The 17,550-nt window shown below is 40.1% G+C and overlaps 1 protein-coding gene across 2 annotated transcripts in view; it reads left to right on the forward strand.

Annotated features, from left to right (window-relative positions):
- The window catches only part of TRAPPC9 (trafficking protein particle complex 9), a 469,795-nt gene that overhangs the window by 307,496 nt on the left and 144,749 nt on the right, over positions 1 to 17,550 (forward strand). The window lies entirely within an intron of this gene.

The following is a 17,550-nucleotide window of genomic DNA, read 5'->3' on the forward strand; positions in this document are numbered from 1 at the left end:
GGACATTCAAGGAATAAAACAAAATTAACCACTTCCTCCCAAAATATATTTTGAAAGGTGCATGTGTTTTCTGACTGAAGTGATTTATGTGAGAAGGGATTTAACTTAATTTCAAGTCTTTAGGCAATCATCTCAGCTGAGAGCAGAATCCCATTCTTTCACACCTGTACTATGAATTCAGTTGTTATTCCCTGCATTTATTAGTATTTTTTGACTGATGCCTGTGGAATGAGGCTTTTGCTTATCTCTGTTCACCCCCACTACGTTTTAACCTATTGGGTAACCAAACCCAAATTTAAAAATAGTTGAGAAGGACTCAAATGTCGTTTAAAGATATACCAGTTTTACAAAAAATGGAAGAAAAGGACCCTAAATGGTATTGAACTTCAGAAGAATCTGGAGAATTTGTCTGGTTTGTGTGGATGTGGTTCTTAGGGACACGGTCTAGTGGTGAACCTGGAATTGTTAGGCTGATGTTTGGACTCAATGATCTTAGAGGTCTTTTCCAACCTTAATGATTTTGTGTTTGGCAGCAACTATTTGTAGGTCCAAATTAACCCCAGTGCTTAATTGTTTCTGCTTAGTGAAGGTGACCTTGTAATGGAGGGGATGGAGAGGCAGAGCACACATGTCCTTTGGCATTTCTCCTGTTTGCTCTGGTGATTTTTAGCAGCTTGGACAAGTTATTTTGTGTCTCAAGGCAAGCTCTGAACAAAAGGTGTCAGAAATAGTGACTATCTGGTGTGGACAGCTGAAGTGCATCAAGGACTCCTGCACAAGGCCCTGGCTGTGCTTTACTTTCTTCTCAAATTCTGTTTTTAAAACCAGTTCACTCTGCTGGTTCTCCACTAGCTGATATTTTTGTTTCTATTGCTCAACACAAAGCCTGGTTACTGTTGTGGGTAAATGCTGAACAAAATTATTCCCTTAGGATTGATCACCAGTATCCAATGGTGAAGTGTCTCTCTGATGGAAGTACCTGCTATACCTACTTAGAAACTGAACAAAACTCACATTCTAAAGCCTACTTTAAAACTCAGGTACATGCCAAGAGCTGTTTTGCTTGCTCCTGTCCTTCAGTGCAGGCTGAATTACTTGGCTTTGCATTTTGATATTCCTTTGTGCAGTAAAGGATTGTGCCCTCAAGTTTGTTGGGGTAAGGGGGCCTCATCCTTTACAAACCAGTACAAAGTGATTGACAAGGCTCCAAAGACATCAGAAATGCAGTTTCTTAACAGGAAGGTGAAATGAGCAAATGATTTGTTGTGATGGACATTGAGTACAGAATAACAAAAGATATCTGTGATTTTTTGCCAAAACAGTTATGTTTTATTCTTTACTACATGTTGCTCTTAAAAGTAAAAAAAAAAAACCCCTCATCATTTGTTCTGAATTTTGGTGAATAATTCAAGCTTCTTCTGAGATGACAGTAAGCTGTACTGGGCTGGTGATGTACATTAATTTCTTGGCTGGTGTAATGAGGCATAGAGTTGTCATGCAGGGTCACTCTGGGCGTAGGAAATGGTGCCAGTCGGAAGTGATAACTTGCATTCTGTCCTGCCCAGGTGGAATCGCAAAGATTTGGCTGCACCAGCCTGGGCTGTAGCCAAGAGCTCATCATGCATGCAGGAACTTGAAAGATCAGATGGTGCCTTCTGTGAATGGCAGGCAAGCAGAGATTAGTCAGGAACAGATATAGTTCGTATGTCAGCGTGTTTTATGTTTCCATTCTTTATTCTTGACTTCATAATTCAAATCCATTGATATCTATCATGCCATCTTCTTCCTATTTCTTCAGCTTATTTGGCTGCATTTTAGCCTTCATTGGCATTGCAGTCCCTTCACTGCTGTGCTGTTGACACAAGCCGAGGATGCATCATTTAGCATGATCCTGTCTTTTGCTTTGTTCAGTGAAATGACGACAGTGGGATGATGTATGTTGTGCTAAATATATCCTCAGGGTTTAAAAATGGCATTTGGTTGGACATATGGGGCAGTGCTGTACGACATCAAAAGTCATGCTTAAAAAGATCACGCTTCTTCATAAGGATCATGCATTTCTGGCAGTTCTCAAGGTGTGTTACAGACCCAGTTATTTTGTCACTGATATGAATTTCACAACCTGCTTCCTTGGGACCTGACCTGAACTGTCATATGTGGTAAAAAGATGTCCAAGCCTGTATGTGAAATGCTGGAGGACATTAGTATAATCAACAAGAGGTCTTTTTATTTTTAAAAGCAAATTAGAGTGTTTTCTTAACACCTGTTTAAGAACTCAGTCATGTGTTAATTGACAGACCACAAACACAGGCTCTGATTTTTAGAAGTACTTTGTTTTTCATGCCTGATTGGCCATATGACTTTGAGCTGTCATTGAAAGGCTTCCTTGCTGGAATCATTGAGTTAGTGAGATCCAGTGCAATATGCTTTGGGTTAGCAGAATATTTCCATTACTCGGTTATCATAAAAAATGTAAGGAATTATTCTTGGCACTTTTTGTAGTGAAATGAAAAGAATAACTGTTATTTCAAAGGCATCCTGCATTCTTGATGGATAATCACAAATAGCTATTTTGAATTTAGAAATAAATTCATAAAGCAAAAAACCCTGTAAATCCATTTGCCAATAGATCCAGACTTAGGCTTTTGAGAAGATGCTTCATGTTTCTTCTCATGAGCTCAAGCAGCTGGCACTTGGCTGTTCACCTGTTCAATTGCTTTTGAATCAAGTTCATGTGGGTTTTTTCAATGTTATTTTAGTACGTGCTTGTGAGTGTATTGCTCATTGACTGGTGTATGAGAACATTAAATGCAGTTTAGAGGTGCAGAGTCAATCCTCACACACTCGCTCAGCCACACTGGGACACGACAGATTGGCAGCATGTGCAAAGTTATTTGGAAATACTGTTTTGGCTTCTATCTGAGCTACTGGACAATGATAAAAAAGGATGGGAAAGAAAAGATTTTTTAGGTGGGGGCAGCCCAGAATCCTTTATCCCATAGGGCTTAGAAGAAAGCATGTTATCCCTGGGGAAATAACATGGCACACTGGAATGGCAAGGTCACTGAGCTGAAGGCCAGCACTCACGTGGTCCTAGCTGGGGAAGGCAAAGACACAGTGAACATAAGGAAAGGAGGAAAAAATGGCTTTCATTCTCAAAAAGAGCCTTGCTTTTCAGTCTGGTTTCACTTGCAACAGCAGAAATCAGTCACTGCAGAGCTTTGAGGAAGGTATTCTGGTGAGTTCTTTTAGTGTAGCTCATATGATGGGTTCACCTCACGAAGAAACAATTGCAGGAATGAGTGGCAAGTAGAAATAAGCTGTTCTGAGCCTGGCAACACTCATTACCCTGCTTGAAGCTTCACTTGAGAGCTCCAAAGTTCAGCAGTGAAAAGGCATCTGCTGACTGCAAGGTGAGTGAGATTTAGTGAGTCATACTGACTTTTTTTCACTCAAAGATGTTTCCTCAAAAAAAAAGCTTGTGCCAAACTGATTGTCCCAAACAGGCTGAAGTTTCTCATGTCTCTATGCTCTTCCCCTTCTTCTGTCGTGGTACTCACATTCTAAGTACTTGTATAAGGATTTTGCCCATTTTAAATTTCTGCTTCTTGAAGCAAAAGAAGAGGTTTTGCTATCATACATGAGGGATTTTTAATTCCCGTGCAGAGAACAGATCAAAGTTTTATTTTGGTTGCTTTGTCCTTTATTCACATAGAAAGAGAAGAGTGCAAACACAGGTTTATTCATTTCTATCAACAGACTGAAACTATAGTCTGGTGATGAATTGAGAAATCATTTAATCAAACTTCGTCCTGATGGATTTTCCTGTGATTTGTTATGCTTCAGGGCTGGGGGAAGAGGAAGCAGGAAAGCTTTAGCATATAGACTAAACTGAATTTGTGAGTGCTTAAAAATGGGGAAAAAGTTCTCTGTCAGCCTTTTGGTGGGAAGTTAAAGAAGCCCCAGGCATGTTGAGCAAGCTGTTGAGATTACATAGTAATGAATAATACATGTGTACCAGTGGAGAGATCTCACTGCTGATTATTTAAGTGAATACTTCTGTGGCCAAACTACTTGTGAAATATGCAGAGTATTTATTATTAGCAGAAGTGATAAAGAGAAGATTGGACAAAGCTGTTGAATGGTGGGAACAGGAGTGATTTGTTACAGGAGTGGTTAACCACACCAGCTGCATGATTTTTGGAAGACTGGCCATGTGTGTTTGAAAGCAAAATTGTTTTCATGAGCTGGAATGTAGAGATTCTTCAACATACTGGGCTTGGAGAATCTTACCTGGAAGGTAATACAGAGCATCACAGCCATTTTCATTGTCTTTCCCTTTTTTCTTGAGTAATTAATACTTTTTTGTCCCAAAGATGCAACAGTGGGAGAAGGGTGGGGTTCCTGACACAGATTTTTCATGCTGGGGGCAGTGGGAGAGGCAGACTCCCGGATTTTAGGAGTATCCAAGAAAGGCAGAACCAGTTCTTCACCCTGTGACTGTTTCTTCAGAAAGGCTGACACTTGCATTTCACAAATCAGGGTTGTGGCTTTCAGTGAAACAAAACTGCTTCCCTGCTGTTTGAAAGGATTTTGCTCTCAGTGAGAGGTAGGATGTAAATATACACCTGTCACCTCCACACTTTCTCCCAGCTGAGCTCAGTGCCTCCTCTGGAGCTTCCCTGGATCTGTGAAGTCCGTGCAGCAGCAGCAGCTCATCAGCCCAGGTGTCCTTCACACTCCCCATTCAGGTGTGTGACTCCAGCCAGTGTGAAATTAGATGATGAGAGGAAATACTCTAATGTGAATCTATTTATAGGTGCCTTCAAGTATTACCTCAAACAACAGCACTGTGCTGAGTCTTACATTTTTCACTTGTTTGGACTTTTGAAAAAATTAAATGTGGACAGTGAGGTAGTCATCAAAAACAATTATTTTAATATGCTGTGAGTATGATTTTATTGTAGTTTACTTTCTGTATCTCTTTTTGACCCATGTAACTCTTAGAGAAAAGGCAGAGAATGCATTTAAGGTTCCTTATTTAAGAATTTTATTCTAATGTATGTTAATGACAGAAGCTGTGGGTGCAGTAGCTGGGCAGTCTAAATTCCACTTCTTCCACACGGCACAGCAAGCATTCCCCAAATCCAGCTCAAGGGAAGTAACATCAGGTTCTTCCACATGTGCATTTTGATTTGGGCCTTTGTTTTTATGTTAAGGTCCCCTTGTGTATTATTTCACCCAGTGTTATTTCAGCCTCCATAGTGCCTAGCCTTTGGATGCAGGATGCAAAAGACATTAGGGAATTCAGGTTGTTGGAGAGATTCATGGTAGTGTCCCTCAGCTGCTCATAAATGCTGTTAACTGACCCTCTTGACACTCCTTGTACCCTTCTGATATCCTATGAACTGAAATGATTATAGTGAACATCCTTGCTCATGTATTTGACTTTATCAAACACTTCACACATGGGTTCCAGTTCATCATTTGATCAGATAACAAGAGCTTTGTCTTTGCTTCTAAAACTGTGTGGCTGTCACTTCTCAAACCAAGTTCTACATTCTCTGCTTCGCTTTTATTTTTTCAGCTTTTCAGCTAATTGCCTCCTTTTTTCCTCTTATGTGACCTCTAACATATATTGTAGCACTTCGAGCTCACGTTTAAGATCATGTAGATTCCTTATCAGAACTGTTTCGTTTGAATTCAGATTGAAAGGGTGGTTTTCCTTTCCTGAGCCTCTGTTGACCAGACTGTAACTCCATGAAAATCCTGTACCAAATCTTTTTTGCTTGCACCTCACTTTAGTTTGTGTGCCTTGGCCCTCGGCTTTTGTGTTTCAGTTCTGCTTTTGGTTCCAGAGAGCTTCAGAGGTTTTGAAGCTCATTTATAAATTTGCTTCATCCTCAGAGTGTTTGTCTCAGACATTGTCATGTTCCAGTAGCAGAAGACTTAATCTTGTACATTGTTTTTAGTTAAATGGTGATGTTACTGCTGGGAATTCATTCTATAAAACACTGCATGTGATTTTTTTCAAGTTCTTTACAAGTATGACACAAAACTCTTTGTAAAATTGCATCCTGAAAATGTGACAGTGACCAGGAGCTGGAAATTCAGTTCTTGACAGCGATGTGGCACTTTGGCACTCATTGTCTCTGTTCATCCCTGCATATTATTCATAGCAGAATAAATACCACATTGCTTTGCCATGGTTCTTACCATCTCTGGCTTCTTCGAGTTCCCTTCCTCTTCTGTACATCAAAAGCAATGCACAGATAAGCACAGTTTATAAATAGAACAGAGATAATTGGTGGGACTGGGGAAGAGTTTTCAGCATTCTCATGGCTTGGTTCATTGGTGACAACTAGATTTAAGTTCAGGAAAAATGATTTTAACAAGAATCTTTGCAATTTGTTCTCATTGTTGTCTGTCCCAGGAAATGTCTTCATACTTCAGAGCTTTCCTGTGCTAGTCTGTGTCTTGCTTTTGGGTGAATTAATGGAATTTACCCTGCAGTTTCATTGAGCAGATATATTGCTTTTCTGTTTTGTTTAAGTTATGTGAAAGAATTGAGGAAGTAAAAAGCTGTGCAGCCTTTTTAGGGGCAGAGATTGTTAGAAGCACAAATATTCCTAGAATTATGTTATAATAGTTTATTTGAAAGAACATGTCAGTTGTAATGGAACCAAGTCCTTACTAGATATTGATTTTTGTTTTGTGTCCTTGCACATTATTTAGAGTAGCAAGTTTGTGGTTTGTTTCTCTGTGGGCTTTTTTAGTGTTCTTTTGGAGTCTTCTAACAGGATAGTTATAAGTAGAAAACCCTTTTGAGAAACATACCATAGAGAGATGGAGACATCACAATTAACTCAATGTATAAAACAGCTTTAAATGTGGCTGACCAAAAGGATGGATTTAAATCAGCCTGCTGATAAGATTTAGCCATCAACATGGGACAGAAGGTATTTTTGGGAACAGCAACAATAGAGCCTGAGGACCTGTTTGGTTAATCCCCTCTGTGTTTTTACCGATGGCTTTGTCCTCCTGACCTTCAGTATTACATTGTTTAGAGCAGCCTTTTGTATGAGGCAGGAAGAAGTTTTTCTGTGGGTATTTATGAAAATGTTGGTATGTTCCTATAATTTCAGCTTCCACTGATCTGCAGACATTTCGGTGGCCCCATGGTGGTCGTGCAGTCCCGTCTCCCACTCAGGGAGAGCTGTTCCCAACAGCCAGGTCAGATGTCACTTGTCTATTGGGGGGGTTAAAGTCTCCTCAGAAGTTCCTGCACCTTGATCTCCATCCTTCCAATCACCCGTCCCTGACCCTCTAGGAGAGCTTTTGGATGAACTGTTCTCCAGCTGCTGACACTGACTGCTGAGTTTAACCACAGCCTGTGTGAGGCCAGCTGCACCCTCTGAGTGTTTCAGCACTCAGGACACACACAGTTTGTACCAGGCACCAAGAAATAAACATCAAGTGCCTCACTGCCAGGACTGGAGCACTCGGGAGGAATTGATACAGCTGGGAGAACCAGATCATTTGAAATAACAAGTCATGCCCCAAAACCCTGAGAAAATAAATCCAAAGCTTGTCTTTGCAAAAGATTGACTCCCACATCATTAAAAAATCTGATTCATTGGGTACTGCCATGCAGCAACCAATGGCTACTACAGTAACATGAAGCAAGTTCAACTCTTTTTCACCCAAAACTCTGTGTTCTTTTGTTCTGCTTTTGCTTTCTAGCCCAGTTTTTTTCACTCTGTTTAATCATTCAGGCTAAATCTTCTGAGAAAAATTTCTTCATCCCTACAATAAGACCTGGATGACAGGGGTCAATTGACAGTTTTAGAGGTTGCATAACAGAAGAAGGGTTATATAGAATAATAAAATCGTATAATAATAATATCTCAAATTGGAAGGGATCCATAGGGAGCATTAAGTCCAAGTCCTGCTCCTTTCAGAGCTACCTAAAACTAAACCATAAGACTTGACTTAAAGCACCATCCAGACACTCCTTGAGCTCTGGCAGGCTTGTGGCCACTTCCAGATACAACTCCAGTCATCAGCTGCAACAGTAAAGAGGGGGGAAAAAAGCGACCTCAGTGCCCTAACAGCAGAGTGTGATGGCTGCAAGAGGAGATGCAGAAACATTGTATATGGAATATAGTGACAGTTGGTTCTGGAGGCAGGTATTTTCACAGAGCAGTATTTTCCAAGACAGTGGCCACCTGACAGCTGAGTTACGAGAAGGCAGCTGGGTTTTGTCAGGGTAACCTGCTCCAGGACTACTGGAAGGTGTTATTTTGTATGCGGTGAATTTTCCTTGGCTGTTGGCAGATTGCAATAATTTGCAGTTACCCTGGAAAGGAGGAAAGCCTGTCTCTTGCTGTGTAGCAAGTTCTCAGCATCCTGTTGATATGGAAGAAGTAAACTTTGGAATCTGTTCAGTGTTGCCTGCTCGCCCTCCCTGGTTTACCAGGGGCTGACTGGGATGCTTATAAGGTCATAGCTGTGGTCTTGTGAAAGCTTGCTACAGGTTGTGGTTAGAGAAATCAGTTTTCTCTAGCAATAGGTAACAAAGTGAAATACCTCTTCCAAGAGCCCTCTGTGATCTGTAATCATCCTGCTTGTCTGTGTCTGGGTTTTGCTATGCTGGATGTAGGAGGCAGCACTTGAGGTTTTAATTTTGTGCTATCAGGAGAGTGCAGTCTGAACTGACGGGTCCAAAATAAAAAAATATGATGAACTTGCAGCCACTGGACAGATACTGAGCAGAAGCAATTGTTAGCATTTCCAGATTATTTTATATTTAGAATCTGAATAAACTAAATCCAGGATGAAGGATTACAGCAAACCTTTCAGATGGAGCACTACAACAGGCCCTTTTTGAAGAGATAAAGAAACTGTCTTTCTGATAAGGTTTGCATGCAGAATCCTAGAATCTTTATGCCATTGCAAATGAAAACTCAGTTTATAAGAAAAAAAGCCAATGTAAAGAACACTCCCATATGTCAGAAAACTGGGAGAGCAAAACATTTTCATAGCCATTCATAGTCATAATGTGTTCAAAGAACTCTATGTACATTTGTAATTTGTCTTGAAGCTGGAGAAAATTAATCTGTGCAGCTCCTGACCGTGCCTGACGCACTGGACAGACGTCAGGGTTTTCCACTGACTTCATTTCTCCCTGTCTGCACTCTTGATGTTTTCATTTCCTTTAAAGTAAACTGTAAGTCTGAATTTCCTGACTTTCTGATACTTGGAGTTTATTTGGTGTATCACTATAGAGTTTAAAATTACAGAAATTTCCAAAATGTGCCTTCCGGCTTCACTTTGTCTTAGCTTTTATTTTCAGGCTTGTAGCATATTATGGTGCATCCTGGTGGTACTATAAAGTTCAACTTTGAGCAAACGCTAAGCTTTTATTTGTAAACATCTCATTTGAGCAGCAACAGTCAGAGCGAAAAAATTTGAGTACCACTTGAACTTTCACTAGAACATTATGAAAAATGGATGAGACTAGAGAAAATAATAGGTATTGACAATTACCTCTTTGTAATTTTGAGATTTTCCCCAGAAAATCTCCTTACTTTGCATGCTTTTCAAGGGAAGAATATTTTTTTTTTCCTTGTCCCTAGTCCATATCATTTAATCTTGGCTTGTTGTGTACCGGCTCATAGAATTTCAGTTATAGTTCAATAGCTTTTGTCTAGAGCTCATTATCTGTAATTGAATGTATGCACCAAGCTGAATATGTTTATTTGTGACTTGATAATTAAGCTGCTGCAGATGCTTATTCTGGGAGGAGAGGAGACAGGCAGCCTTGTATCCCACAAATGCTGCTCTGGCCTGAGATGGGAAAACCAGGATGTGTTTGAAGGCGATCAAAGTTCACCTCCCAGCATGTACAATCACTGGTCATATCTCCCAGGGGGTTACAGTTTTTCTTCATTAATTTTCTTGTCTCCAGAGTAAGTGAACACTGAAGAAAAGAGGCTTCATTGTTCTTTTTGTTGATTATTCTGGCCCAGATGTTACTGAAGACCAATGTCCTAAGGTTGTTTAAGACTGATGCTGCCCAGTTTTGGTCTGCAGCTTCCTCTTGAGGGGAAGAGGAGGGGCACAAAGTGGTGTCTTCTCTGTGGTGACCAGTGTCAGGACCTGAGGGAATGGCTGGAGCTGTGTCAGGGGAGGTTTAGGTTGAGTATTAGAAAAATGTTCTTCACCCAGAGGGTGGTTGGGCACTGGAACAGCTCCCCAGGGAAGGCACCAAGCCTGACAGAGTTCAAGGAGTGCTTGGACAACTCTCTTGGGCACCTGGTGGGATTGTTTGGGTTGTCCTGTGTGGGGGCCAGGAGCTGGACTTGATGATCCTTGTGGATCTCTTCCAACCTAGGATTTTCTATGGTTTTATGTTTCTATGAATTTTTACCACTGTAGATTCTGACTTTAATCTACCCTGCAGGTTAATGAGTGCTGATTTCACAAGTTCTTAGGCAAAAAGGGTGGGATATGTGGGGGCACTTTGCCATTGTTGCAGCTGATACTGAACTATGTAAAACTTCTATTAAAAAAAGAAACAAAAAAAAAAAGGGAGAGATAAAGTTTAATGGGAGCGTATTGCATTTTGGTAGTTCTTGGTGATGAAAATGAGAGTGCACTGACGTCTGGTAGCCATGGTTGCTAACATTTCAGGAAGCACAAAAGCAGGGATGAAAGTAAAAGTCTTTTTTTTTTTTTCCCCCCAGTTCCTCTGAGGTTTTTGAATAAATCAGAAGTATAGTGCCACCTTAATTTTTACTATTTTTACTGAATTTATCTTAGTTTGCTAATGCTTTCTGGGAGCAAACCTGAGATGGCATTGTAGAACATAACTGCTTTGTTTTTGCTCTAGTTACCCTGATGCTTTTTTTAAAGTAGAGCATGTTTGGTTGAGTTTTTATTTTCTGTCAAGTGTAAGAGCTGCTGCTACATTAAGACCCATTAATCATGTTTTAAAAATAAGTCCAGATTCTGAGAGGAAAATCACTACATTCACTGATTGACTTTCTGGGTAACAAAACAGAGAAAATAAATTGCCGTGGGAAGAGCTAACATGCTGCAAGGTCCTGATCACTGGCCATGTTCTTGCAAGGTAATAGAAGGCATATTTAATGTCTGTGCCTAAGTTGTCCTTCTGAGGCCAGTAGGAGCAGAGCTTCTTTGAACCTGAAGAAAAATAAAATGCTGTGACTCCTCCGAGAAATGTGGTGAATGAGACATGGGCCCTTCTGCTGTTGAGTTTGAAGCCATCCTTACACACAGTGTGCAGTATAATCTGAATACACACAGAATAAACCAAGAAAGAAATTTATATCACTTGGTTCCCCAAGTAGTCTGTCTTAGGAGTATCCTTGCAAATAGTAAAACATAGCAGAGATGAGTATTTTAAGATGGGAATGTGATCGCTGAAATCTGACTGCCAGGTTTGCCAGGCTGTGCTGGAATTGTTGATCTGGGAGCCTGCAGCTGTTCATTTTAAGCTAAAATGGGCCCTGATACATTGATACAGAAGGTGTTGAAAGCTGCTGAGTGGCACTTGTGTGCAGAACATCTCAAAAAAGGTTTTGGTTTCAGGCTGGGCTCCTACCAGACTTCTCATTAGCCAGGTAAAAACTGGTTTTGGATCTGGACTGTCATTGTCCATGAGTTTATTTCACAGGAGTAAAAAAATGCAGCACATCAGAAAGGAACAGATGTTGGGAAAATGAGCAGTGGTTGTAGAGAACGTGACAGAAACTGGAAGGATTTTTAACCTAAAATTTATGGGGTGTACATGTATAAATCCATGGACAAAGTTGCACCACATCTTTTACCCTAAGGTAGGGTTTATTACCTAGTTTTGATGTATTTCCTGCTTGGTTCTGGGCAGCTCGAGGTGCTGGGTACGCTCAAAGTTGTGTGAGGTTTTGTGCACACCTCTGTCATCTCCTGGGTGCTGTAGCTGCCTGTGATGATGGCCTTGGGCCTCCAGTTTTGATGTCAGGACTGCTTTCTGCCTATTTTCTTTAATAACTGTTGTTTGGGGTTGTTATCTTTGTGTTTTGAGCTCAGGGATGATTGTTTTGAATCTTGCCAGCTTCTCTTGGTATTTATTTTAGTTTTCAAGAAAAAATGTAGCCAAAAGTCATTCTGAGTTAGAGCATCTTTATGGATAAAAAATGCAAAGGGCAATTGTATGAGGCTGCAGATGGATTTGTGGCTTAATTTCTTCATTAGAGACCCAAAAAATAGGCATTAGTGTTGAATTGTTGCATTTATAATCCCTTAGAACTAGTGCTATATTTTGAAATAAAGTGGAATATAAGGAAGAAATAAATAGCTGCCTCTAAATTCACTTTCTCCCCTCAAAGCTATGTAACTCGAATCTCTGCCTGGCACTGTGTTTGAAAGACCATTAAAATCATCCACTTGATATGCTCCTGTGAAAGCTTTTTTAATTCTGAAAGACTGTGTTAATGCAGAGACATGAGTTTAATATATAAAATGATTAAAGCTTCTGAATTTGTAGAATCTTTGAGTACAGCAGAATTTTGCCAGGAGTGACCATTGCACCATGCTGCTATAAATTATTCAAGTACCTGGGAAGATGTTTTCTCCACAGGGATTTACCACCCTCAGTTCATCCTGTAAAGTCATTGCTTCCTTTCCATAGAATAATTTCAGTTCCAAAGATGACAGTCTCTGGAGGTCATCTCACCCACCCTCTGACTGTTCACCAGTCTTTATATATATATATATATATATATATATATATATGTTTGTATATAACAGAAGTATTGTGCCAGTTTAAAAAATATGGATAAGAAATCTCTTGTTTTCTTACACCTGGATTTCCTCAATGCTAATCTGTAGAACTTCTCAGTGAAATATTTTCCAAGAAGTGTCTCTGTATCTTGCGGCTTTCTTCTGTGGTTTTTGTGTTGCCTATGTTTTAAAATAGTTTTGAATGTTGCTCCTCTGTTCATTTCAGCTTAACCTGGAAGTCTGTGGTGTTGCTGTTTAGTATTCTTTAGTGTTTGGAAGTGGGCAACAGTTAGGATTTATTTGTGGGTGGGAGGGAGTTAAGAGTTAGCCTGTGGTGGATTTATTTTGCCCGTTTGAATGCAGTGAAAATAATTCACTGAGGGATTACTGAATGCTCAGGAAAAGATTTAAAAAAAATAATTAAACCCTTTGAGTATTTTCTCTCTTTTCACAAGGATGCTGTCTTAGCGACAGAGATAAAATGACACAGTTTTTGAAAGCATCCCTCCCAAGCACAGCAGCATGTAAGCTGAGAGCCAAGAGTGGAAATGTGTGTGGAGATCTTTATTGTCTCTCTATCTATGCATGTATACACACACGTGTGTGTGTATTTGAAGTTTTATAACTCACATGTCCACTTCCCAATTGGATTCTTTATCTCAAACACCGTTATTTAAGTGTCAACAAGCGCAGTAAATTATATATGGTGAACTCTGATGTTGTGGTAACAAACCAGTGAAGCAACCAGTTTTAGCATCATCTATTTCCTTAGATTAAAAAAGATCCAAGACCTTTCCTGAGCAGTGTTGTCTGTGCACTGTGTTTTCTTTTATTGTTAACTTGGTAAGGCACTGTGGCAAAGGGGTTGTGAAGCTGCCTTTGGGGTGGATTTTAGGGTTAAGAAGACTTGTTCTGTGCTCCTTTCCATTTGAGGGGGGAACAGAACGTGCCACAGCTGCAGCCTTTCAGCCTGGGACCTCTGACAAATGCCCACAGTACACCAAGAAATCAGCTGAGATGTCTTCTAAAGGAGATGCTCTGAGTCCATGAGGCTGCAAACTTAAATTGTCAGACAAAATGCTTGACCTGTTGGCTTCATAGGCATCTCATAGCCAAATATCTCTCCAAAACCCGGGGGGATTGTTAATTTTATTTTCCCTTCTGCCCAAACAAATGCTCTAGTTTTGTATTCTTTCTTGCTAACAGGGCTAAAATCTGTTGCCCAAAATTTCCCCACTCTCTGTCATAGTACAAGCAATTGAAATAGGGTTTCTTTCCACATCTCTCTTTTGCTTCAGTCTCAGGTAGACTGTTGCAAACAGGAGCTCTGGTAGCAACTGAACCCATTTTTTGTACTTTTTTACTGAATAATAATGAGAGATGGACCTATTTGGTGATTCTTGGATGGGCATTTTTTTCTTAAATACTTGTCCTATGGTTTCCATGGTGACTGCTGGTGATAAAATGGCACCACCAAAAAAATCCCGATGCAACAACTACAAACTTGACCCTACGTGAGCCATTTTGCTCATAAATTATGCAAAGAACATTTTCTGTCTCTTGCTGTGGATATGGGGAGAGAGCAGAATGAGGTGCCCTGTTTTCATCTGAGTGTTTGAATGGATGTTGCAGACTAGGATGAGGCTGAACAGCATTTTCAAATGGGAGGGAAGAGCAACTTCCAAGTCCTCTAACTAAAGTTGGGGTTCCTTCTGAATTCCTGGCAAGCTACTAATGGCTAAGTTTGGATGGCTTTGATAGCTTTGTACATATCAGAGTTCACAGTACATTTTCCAGTCCTTTTGGAGCAACTGTCTGGGTTTCTCTTCTTGCTTGAAATGCAAATGTTAAGATGTATTTGTTGCCAACTGACAAAAAGCAAGAAAAATTATTTTAGAAGAAAGAAATCAAGCAAGCAAGCATAGCCATTCATTATTTAAATGACAGTCTTTCATGGCAATTTTGTCTTGAAATAACCTTCTGGGTTTGCAAATTGTGCAGCACTATTTTTCAGTAGCCAAAACTCTTTGTCACACACTCAAAACCCCTTTGTGATACATGCATTGCTATCTCAGTAATGGAAAGGTAGGAGCAGATAATTGGCAAATAGTATTAACCATCACTGTGTTCCAGTGAGGGCAATGAAGCAGTATTTTGCTTTGGTAAATGTATGTTAGTGTCCAAGCAATTTGGCAAGCCTTTAGATTTGACTTGAGAAAATAAGTGGAAGAGGATTTTTTTTGTGTGCCCCCAAGAGTTGTCTTTCCCATCCTGCCCCTCCACTCAGAAATGTGGAATTGAGAGGTTTTTCCCCACCAGTGCAAAGTTTGTTTCTTGGCACTGGCTCCTTCATTAGGATGACTGTGTAAGATGGACATTCTCAGTAAGGGTCAGTCCTTGGGCTGAAGTCGTGGGATGTGCCAATTTTTGAGGCTGCCAAGGTGTTTCAGGAGTCAAGTAAGAAATGGCCATGTTGTACATTCAGGTTTTTTTTTTTTTTTTTTGCCATCTGCCTGAAAGAAGTACCTTTGAGGAGATTCTGATCAGGGAAGAAGCTACTTGTACTAGAAGAGAGTTAATATCCAAAAATTGTTGCAACAAACCTCCATGCAGCCACCTAAACACCACTTTTGCTCAGATCTTGGGGCAGAACGTCTGACTTTGAAAGCCGCTTCTAGATAACAAAATAATTGCCTTGGGACTCCAGTCATCTCCTCGTTGCAGATGGATTTCTCCTGCTGTACCCAAGGGAAGCTGTTGTTTTGTTCCTATCTTGGCTCTTTCATGATCTGGCTGATATTTCCCGCGGTGTTTCGGCTCGCAGCGAGGTGCCGAATACGTGTGCTATTGGAGCACTCTCCCCGACAGTAATCGCTGTGTCTGTTCTGATAGGAATGAGCCCCACAAAAGCTCTCATAAACACTGGGTGAGAATAAAGGGCTCCCCACAAGGCCTTGTTGAAAAGGTGTGTTGTGTTTTTTATGTACTGTAGTTTTCAGACTCTCAGTTCAGGAGTGGTTTACTGAAATTGATTTTATTTTATATCTGACATTAAGGAAAAAAAATTTCACTGGTTGTTATTTCTTTAAGTAGGCTTTTATTTCGATAATTGAAGTTTGGAGGAGAGGACAAAGCTGTGATACACCTGTTTAAGAGCCCTCAGTTATCTATGATGACTGTAATGATGGTGTGCATTGCCACAGGCCTTACTCATCCATGTTCCCTATCAAATCAACCTTGTTTAATGGCTTATCATAGCCATTTAGTAGAATAACTTTCTGTTGAGGAGCAGGAATTGAAGCTGTTGCTCTCTTGTCCCTTCCTGGACTCTGGGCATGGGAGCTGCCCCTTGGTGTGCAGCTCTGGAGGAGCACTACAGTATTTATCCATGGAAAGTGATAATATATGGTGTTTGGATTCAAGAAGTATTATAATAATGAAATTTAGCTACCATGCCTGTTCTGTTTCGTGACAGTGCTATGCAGGAGTATAAATAAAGAAGTGAGCACACAGAAGGAAGGGGAGGACATGGCTGTCAGGCAGAGCCCATGCTGGCATGATTTGTACCCAGCCCCTAAAGTCATGGCTGTGTCATTTGTGGGGCCTCTAGGTATGGTCATCATTCAAAAAATCAAATAATCTTTCTCTGTCACTATCTCTGTCTTATCAAATCAGTGTTTCATGACTCTACGCAGCAAAAGTCTGTTGTCTGCAGACAAGTGGGCCGCATTTTAGACCTAAAAAGGGAAATTAAATTCGTGAATTAGTGATGATATCCAATTTGATGTTGTCTTTTATTTTTTTGTCCTGATGCTGAGATTAGCATCTTACACAGATGCATCAGAAAACACCTGGTGTTGCAGCTCAACTAAGTGCATGCTTAATGTTCCACAACAACATGTGACTAAGGCAGGCAATGAAAAAAATTAGTCTGTTATCGGCAAAGATTATACAGACAAAATACATTTCCTTCATGCAGCGGGAAGGAAAAACACCAGCAAGGATGATGAAGACTTTCTTAATAAGATTTTGTTTTTAAATATTCCACTTCAGACCTCTTAATAAAATGAATGCACATAGCTAAGATCACTGTTGAGTGAGATTATGTTCTCATCCATTTAATAATGATGCAGTTGTAGAGTTTTTCCTACCTTCTCTTTTAACTTTAAATATTTAGTACTGGGAAAATTTTGCCTGGATTTAAGTGGGTTTATAATTTTTTTTTCTTTTAAATAAGCTTTCAATTTGTGTAATCTGAATGGAACTTCATCTCACAAAAGTCTGAACATGATTTTTTCTAGTCATCTTGTGACTTCAGTGTCTATGTACTGCAGAGGCCACGTGGACAGGAGCCTTTTTAGGACAGCATTTTGAAAATTGAATTTAAAGAGAGCATTTTGGTTTAATTTGCTGGGTCAATTTGCTTAAATGGGCAATAATCTTGTACTTGTCCTGGTGAGACCTTGGACAGAGAGTACATTTGGGCATCATTTTTGATGCTGCAGAATATAGCACTTATGCTAATAAATGCTGGTAAACTGATAGGTTTATGTATTTTTACTCAGAATGACTGATTTTTGGCTTATGTATTATTTGTGATTGATTACAGGTTGCCTATTCATTTTCTTTCTGTCTGGGCTATGGAAAGAGAAATTACTCTTTCTCTTTACTTCCTCACTCCCCTCTGTTCTCAGCCGCCTCCCCAGGAGATCAGCTCCAATCTTGGCACTGTGTGACAGTTAGCAGTTGTGACAGGCTAGCCTA

This window comes from Corvus brachyrhynchos, unplaced genomic scaffold, assembly GCF_000691975.1.
Source record: "Corvus brachyrhynchos isolate BGI_N302 unplaced genomic scaffold, ASM69197v1 scaffold89, whole genome shotgun sequence".
Classification (NCBI taxonomy): Eukaryota; Metazoa; Chordata; class Aves; order Passeriformes; family Corvidae; genus Corvus; species Corvus brachyrhynchos.